Here is an 8,446-nt window from a genome sequence, read left to right as displayed (position 1 = left end):
CTTGCTTAAAGTCACACAGGGAGTAAGTAGAAGAATCAGCATTGAAACCTAAGCCCTCTGTCTCCATGGCCCATGTTGATTACTAAGGTGCTTTCCAGGTCTGAGGTTCTAAAGTTTGGTTTTTTAAAATTATTTATTTTTATTATTATTATTATTATTTTTTGGCTGGGCAATGAGGGTTAAGTGACTTGCCCAAGGTCACACAGATAGCACCAAGTGTCTGAGGTCAGATTTGAACTCAGGTCGTACTGAATCCAGGGCCAGTGCTTCATCCACTGTGCCACCTAGCTGTCCCTCTAAAGTTTTTATTTTTTATCCATTCATTCATTCATTCATTCATTTGCTCATTCATTCATTTATATTTATTTATTTGTTTGTTTATTTTTGCGGGGCAATGAGGGTTAAGTGACTTGCCCAGCGTCACACAGCTAGTGTCAAGAGTCTGAGACTAGATTTGAACTCAGGTTCTCCTGAATCCAGGGCTGGTGTTTTATCCACTGCACCACCTAATTGCCCCCTGATGTTTTTATTTTTGCCATCAGAAGTTAGCCTGCCACTTTAAGTAAGGACTCTTTTGGGGGGGGGCAGGGCAATGAAAGTTAAGTGACTTGCCCATGGTCACAGAGCTAGTAAAGTTTTTATTTTTAAAATAAATTTGCCATTTATTTTTAACATTCATTTAAAAAAATTGAGTTCTAGGTTCTCTCCCCCTCTCCCGCCCCTCCAGCACTCATCAAGAAGGCAATCGATATGACATCATTTAAACATGTATAATAAAGCAAAACATATTTCCATATTGGCCAGGTTGCCAAAAGAAAAACAAGAAAAAAGAAAGTAAAAAACAGTCTGCTTCAGTCTGCATAAGAGTTCATCAGTGTTCTCTCTCTCTCTCTCTCTCTCTCTCTCTCTCTCTCTCTGGAGGTGGAGAGCATTTTTCATCATCATGGGTCCTTTGGAATCGTCTTAGATCATTGTCTTGATCAGAGCTGCTAAAGTCTTCCACAGCTGATCATCAATGTGATATTGCTGTTACCATGGACAACATCTTCCTGGTTCTGCTCACTTCCTTCTGCATCAGTCCATACAAGTCTTCCCAGGTTTTTGTGAAACCACTCCCCTCATCATGTCTTAGACCACAGTAACATTCCATCACAGTCATGTACCACAACTTGGTCAGCCATTCCCCAATTGATGGGCATTCCCTCGATTTCCAATTCTTTGCCCCCACAAAAAGAGCTGCTAAAAATACTTTGGTACAAATAAGCCCTTTTCCTTTTCCTATGATCTCTTTGGGGTACAGTGGTATTGCTGGGTCAAAAAGTATGCACAGTTTTATAACCCTCTGGGCCTAGTTCCAAATTATTCTACAGAATGGTTGGATCAGTTCACAACTCCACTAACAGTGCATTAGTGTCTCCATTTTTTCATGCCTCTCCAACAATTGCCATGTCCCTTTTCTATCATGGTAACCAATCTGACAGGTGTGAGGGGGTATCTGAGGTTCTAAAGTAATGATAACACTGCTTAACCCTGTCCCTCAACACACACACATACTCACACATACATCCCTTTACAGATTTCCAAGCTCTTTCACACCCATCATTTTATTTGATCATTACAAGGATTATAGTCTCATTTTGTAGACAAGGCTGAGGTTGAGGTGACTTCTCCAAACCCCATTCTGTGAGGCACAGAAAAGTGAAGACACTTGCCCGAAGTCACACAGCAAATGAGTGGTGGAGGCAAGAGGAAGGCCGTCTCCTCTGTTCCTGCCACTTGGATTCCTGTGGCTCCTCTCTGCCTCTGTGGCTGCCCTTTATTTTTCTCAGAAATGCTGGAGGCAGACAGAGTGACTGATTTTTCCAGGAATCCTCAATTCTTTTTGTCTCTGTCCGACCTCTTCCAAGATCACTGGAGGGGAGTCGGATCTGAAAACTTTCTTTTGTTTTTTCCATCAGAGGAGATTTCCTCCTGACCGCCCGATTTCTTCCCCCACCCCTTGAGCTCCTTCTGCCGTCCCTGCCCCTGGCCCCTGGGGACCTCCAATGACACAGGGCCCGAACGGTCCCAGAATAGTGCAGGAGAGGCCCAAGGGGATGCTAAAGACTTCAGAGGAAGTAGTGGCCTTGAATTTTGTTAAAGTTTTCTTTCCAAGCTTCCCGTTTTAGAAACAAGGACTGACTGACTGTGGCAAAAGGGAACCACTTCTGGTCTCCCCCTGAATAGCGTGTCTGGCCATCCCAGAATTCCAGGAATCCCAGGCTGAGCGTACAAAGTCCTGGGAACCTGGGAGCCGAAAGGGAGCCCACCCTCTTCCCTCAGGGTGGCCAAGAGCTCTTTGGGGCTATCGTTCCAAATATCTGGAAAATGTATCAGGCTTCTGAGGGGGAAGAACTAACTTATTGTTCTCCAATCCATGTCCACTCAGATGCTCAGCCTCTGCCTGGTAGTGGGAAACAGTGGTGATCATGCTGAGTGGGGAATCAGAGCCACTCAGTTCAAACCCTAGCTTGACCTCTTACTCTCCATGTGACTCTCTGGGCCTCTATTTCCTGGTCTGTAAAATGGAGGGGCCAGACTAGATCACAAAGGTCCCCTTCAGCTCTAAATATCTGGTTTTGTGTGGTCCTCTGATGCTCTTCTGGGAACTTCCTTTTAGTAAAACCCCCCACCATATTTCGAGGGAGCACTTTCATATACACAACTATTATTATTCCAATTTTACAAATTCAGAAAGAATAAGTGACTTTTTCATACTCATACAATTTCATAAGTAGGATAGGAACCCGTGTCTTCCTGGATCCTTGGGTAGCACTCTATGCATTCTGCCAAAGAGCATTCAGAAGTTCTGTACTTCACATAATATACAACCCTGAGACTCTTCTCCTCCCAGTCTGGTTTTTTTTTTCTTTCTTCTCTGCATAGGCAAACTAGGCCATCTTTGGCCTCGTTTCTTACCTAGCCTTAAATCATTGAATGGGCTTTGCCTCAGACAGACTGAGACCTGGGAAAGACTTTAGCTTAAAAAGGCCAAGGTCTCCCACTGCATCCAGGGCCAACTCCAGCCATCTGGGTCTATTTCTTGCCACTGGACCCAGATGGCTCCAGAGGAGAGAGTGAGGCTGGTGACTTGGCACAGCCCTGCCTCACTTAAATCCCATTCACTGCAAGTCATGACGCCACCCTCCTGATGTCATTGGTCCTCTTCAAGAACAAGGACAAGCAACAACAATGAAATACAGACTAATGAGTCTCAAGTACAGTATAGGCAGCTAGTAGATGGAGCACTGGACCTGGAATTAGAAAGACCAGAATTTATTTTTTTTTAAGTATTTTAAAAAATAATAAGCATTTTTATTTATAGTTTTGAGTTCCATGTTCTATCCCTCCTTCCCTCCCTCCCCTCTCCCCTCCCTGGGGCAGAAAGCAATCAGATGTGGGTTATACATGTACAATTATGTCAAACGTGACTATATTAGTCATCTTATACAAGAAAATTTGAATAAAAGAAAAACATGAAAGAAAGTGAAAAACAGCCTGCTTCAGTCTGTGTTCCATCAATATCAGTTCTTTCTCTGGAGGTGGAGAGTATGTTTTATCCTGTTTAGTCCTTCATCATAAATCCAGCCTCAGACCCTCACTAGCTGTGTAACCCTGGGCGAGTCACTTAACCTCTGTCTGCCTCAATTTCCTCAACTGTAAAATTGGGATAATAATAGCGCCTACTTCTTTTTTTAAAAACATTTTTATTTAACGTTTTAAGTTCCAAATTTTATCCTTCCCTCCCTTCTCTCCCTGCTCCCTAAGATGGCAAGCAATCAGTTATGTTATACATGAATAGCACCTACTTCTAAAGTTTGTTGTTAAAGATAAAGTAAGGTGGGGCAACTAGGTGGCACAGTGGATAAAGCACTGGCCCTGGATTGGGGAGGACCTGAGTTCAAATTTGACCTCAAGCTGTGTGACCCTGGGCAAGTCACTTAACCCTCAATTGCCTCACCAAAATAAATAAATAAAATAAATATTTTTTAAAAAATCTGACCTCCAACACTTGACACGTACTAGCTGTGTGACCTTGGGCAAGTCACTTAACCCTCATTGCTCCACAGAAACAACAAAAACAAAAACAAAAAAGGATAAAGTAAGGTAATATTTGTAAACGTCTCTGTGAACATTAAAACACTATATAAATGTCATTATTATCATTCTTATTATTATATAGACATGGCAAAAATGGAGTAATTAGAGAAGCTTTGAGTTGGAGGGATCCTAGAAGGTACCTTGTATAAACCGCAGCTGAGCAGAAACCCCATGAATACCATTTCCTGATAAATGACGACCAGGCTTCTGACTGGATTGTTCAGAAACAAGGAACCACAGAGTCAGTATGATAGAGTGGCATGTATATTAGACTTGGAGGAAAGAAACCTGGGTTCAAATCCTAACTCTGATGATTTCCATCCATTAGACCTGGGGCGAGGCCTCCTTCCTCTGAGCCTCCATTTCCTTTTTCATACAATATTTGCCTCCCTCCCAGGGTCCTTCCAAGGAAAGTGCTTGGGAGGCTTTGAAGTGTTCCAGAAATGGAAGATGTTGTTGTTGTTAGTTGCTAAGGCAGCCTGTTCCACTATGGGACCCCTCTTATTGTGACAAGAAGCCTAAATCTATCTCTCTGTGACTTCCACCCATTGTTCCTGGTTCTGCTCTCTAAGGCCGCACAGAGCAAACTTTACTTCCCCTTCCATGTGTATGAGTGCATATATGTGGGAGAGTGTGTCCAAGCTTTTGGGGGAAACGTTTTTACTAGTTGTTTTAACTCTATCACCAAAGTAAACTCTTTTGCTTCTGGCCGATTGTTAAGGGGAGATATACTAGTGGGGGCTTGAGAGTTATCCCTGTTATAGCATCTTTTTTTTTTTTTTTTGGCAGAGCAATGAGGGTTAAGTGACTTGCCCAGGGTCACACAGCTAGTGTCATGTGTCTGAATCAGATTTGAACTCGGGTCCTCTTGAATCCAGGGCCAGTACTTTATTCACTGCGCCACCTAGCTGCTCCGCCCCCCCCATTACAGCATCTTTACTAAGATGGTATACTCCTGTAAAATGTGACCATTGATTCCAGCCCAAAAGAAATATGCCATTCAAATTCAAATAATGTGGCTTCATGGGATCCATTATTTGTACTGATTGGGACCCCCTGTAGTAGAGACAATTGGTGAAAACATTCTTCTAAAAGCCTGAGGCACAGACTCCTCCATAATTACTCACAGTGTCTATGGGAAGACAGGGCTAAAACTTTTGAGTACATCAATAGAGAGGCTAAAGCCTACACGTGGCATAGGTAACTCACAGCTGCCAGTCCCAAGTGGTCTGGAAATTCTTCCCTGCTTTGTAGAATCCTCCTGCTGGGGTGTAGTTCCTCTGACTGTGTTGCCTCTCTACTCAGGAAAGTTCAGTGGCTTCCCTTTACCCCCAAGATCTCATACAAAATCCTCTGACATTTGGAGCCCTTCATAACCTTTCTAGTCTTTGTGTATCTGTCACCCCTGTGGGTGTTCTTCAATCCGGCCATGTTCCTAGCACACCACCCTCCTGACTCACATTTTCACTGCCTGTGCCCCATGGCTGGAGCGCTCCCCCTCCTAGATTCCCGGGATTCCTTCAAGTCCCAGCGAAAATCCCACCCTCTTTCTGTAGGAAGCCTTTCACAATCCCCCGTGATCCCAGCACCTTCCCTCTGTGAATTACCTCCATTTTACCCTTGTCTCTACATAGTTGTTTGCATGTTGTCTTTCCTGTTAGATTGGAAGCTCCTCAAGGGCAGGAAGCTTGACAATGCATGTTATGAGGGCTTTTTCAGTGTGGGAGAGAAGAAGGGAGAATGGAAGATGTTAAGGACGGGGTGTCCCCCCCAAAAGAAATAAAAATAAAGAAAAGATGGTTGTTGAGGCATTTAAGAAAATGTACCGAAGAAAAAAAGAAATTTCAGAAGGAAACACAAACAGGACAGTTTTGAAAGTGACACTTTGAATTCACCATAGACAAAAAAGAAAAGCAAGCAGTAGATGTAGAACCCTGCAGTTTCTTGTACAATCTGTTTTTTTTTTTTCTGTTCTACTGCCCAAGTAGAATTCCTCATTTTATTTGGAGTTTAAGTTCAGAATTTAAAAAAAATCCCAAATGTTTAAAATAAAAAGAAATCTTACCCATCTTTTGAGGCCCAGCTCCATGCCACCTCCTCTATGAAGCCTTCTCCCTCCCAACCACATGGAAAGCCTTTGCTTTCCTTTGCACTCTCATGGAATAGAATGGAAAAGCATTTATTAAGGGCTAACGATGCGCAAAGTGCAAGGGATACAAATAGTAAGAGCCCCTGTTCTCAAGAAGCATGCATTTTTAATTTGAGGAGTCCACACTTCTAAGAGAGTTCATTGCAAGGCATATGGAAAGACCTGGTATTCCTTTCTTGGTGCAGTAACTAGGCAGATGGCAAAGACCGATGACATTAGCAAGTCAGAGGACCAGAGGGCTTAGCGGTATTACCTAGGGGTTCATTAGACTGACATTTTTGGGCAGTCATATCTATCTTGCTCAATTTCAAGATCTTATTGAACTCCGCTTGCCTCTTGCTTAAAGGTCTCTTGCACATCTTTTAGGACAATCCTATCATTTTAGCTTGTCATAATTCAATCATATTTCAGTTGTGTCTGACTTTACGTGACCCTGTTTGGGGTTTTCTTGGCAGAGATACTGGACTGGTTCCCCATTTCCTTCCTCAGCTCATTTTACAGATGAGGAAACTGAGGCAAAAAGGGTGAAGTGATTTGCCCAGGGTCTCATAGCTAGTAAGTGTCTGAGTATTTGAACTCAGGAAGCTGTCTTCCTGTCTCTGGACCCAGCACTTTATCCACTGCACTGCCACCTAACTATTCTTGAAATAAGATATCAACCTGAAAAGAGCAGTGGGGGTGTGGGGGGGGAACCACGCTGGAACCCCACCTGGGCTAGTCACAGTGTGATCCCGGATGAGCGACTTAATGTCCCTGAGCCTCCATTTCTTCATCCATAAAATGGGGATTAACTGTCAGACCTACCTTGGTGTTATGGTAATGATCAAATAAGATACTGAACATAAAACACTTTGTACCCTTTTAAATGCTATAGAATGTCAATTACTGTTGCTATTGCTAGGTCACAGGGCAAGCTGGGAGACTGGACTGTCTGTCCTAGATAGAATCAGTCTTCCTTCCCTGAAGGAGAAGGGCGAGGCCAGCAGGTGGGTTCTCCAAGACTCAGTAAGCTGATGAGCAGGTCAGTCAAGGAACATTTTTTAAGCCCTACTGTGTGTCAGGCACAATGCCAAGCACTGGATCTTGTCCAAGGCCAGCCTGAAGGAAGTTGGCTGTTCCCAGATCTTGTGCCGTCCTCCCAGAGCTCTCTGCTCATTCCCATGAAGACCTGTGATTGTGGGACCATAATCCTTGAGCTAGAAAGATTCTCAGAGGCCATGTAGTTTCAACCCCTTATTTTACAGATGGGGAAACTGAGGCTCCATGAGGTTAAGTGACCAAGGATCAAAGACTGAGAAGGCATATAAGATGCCCTCATTTTTACAGAAGAGGAAACTTAAGGGCAGATAATTTAATGACTTGCCCAGGGTCACACAGGCAGTAAGTAAAAGAGCTAGAATTTGAACCGAGGGTCTCAAACTCTCAATCCAGTGTGCTTCCCACCACTTTACTACCAGTCAGTATCTTCTGCTTCTCTCAGAACACTTTCATATTATACTGTGTTGAGGGTGGAGTAGAAAAGCAAGCTGTACTATTTCCCATAAGGCAGGGGTACCCAGAGACCAGTCCCCCTCCAGCTTCCAAGACTCTGGGCCCTGGGCAGCTCAGGAAGCTAGGGAGGGCTGTAGCTCCTAGGCCTCCAAATTATCCTCTCCAACAATTGTCAATAAACATTTATTAAGTGCCTGTGATGTGCCTGGTTCTGTAGTAGGGATGCAAATAAGAATAAGACGGTCTCTGCCCTCCAGGAGCTTACAATCTAAAGGGGGTGGGGTGGGAGGAGACAGTACCCAAAAGGAAACTGAAGGCTGGAGGGAAGGGAGGCTGGGGGAGTCAGCATGATGTTCTGGGAGACTGAGGGTGTTAAGGAGGTGTGCAGCATCCTAGTCAAATCAGTCTCCTTGATGACGAGATTTCAGGTGATACTCGTCCTGGGGGGAGTGTGATCTGATGTTCATGGACCTCCCCCCCCACTTTGGCAATCCTTTGCTTCCCACATTCACCTGGATCTCTAAGAAACATAAGAAGCCCATCTGTCTAATTCTCCTGCTAAAGTGCCCTTTGTAGTTTCATTTAAAGGATGGAAGAACCAAGGCTGGGGAGAGGTTTGCCCCACAGATGCCCATGCCTGGAATCTGGGGTCTCAATCCCTTATTT

Source organism: Dromiciops gliroides, chromosome 4 (assembly GCF_019393635.1).
Source record: "Dromiciops gliroides isolate mDroGli1 chromosome 4, mDroGli1.pri, whole genome shotgun sequence".
NCBI classification, from domain to species: Eukaryota; Metazoa; Chordata; class Mammalia; order Microbiotheria; family Microbiotheriidae; genus Dromiciops; species Dromiciops gliroides.
This window is presented reverse-complemented; position numbering follows the sequence as displayed.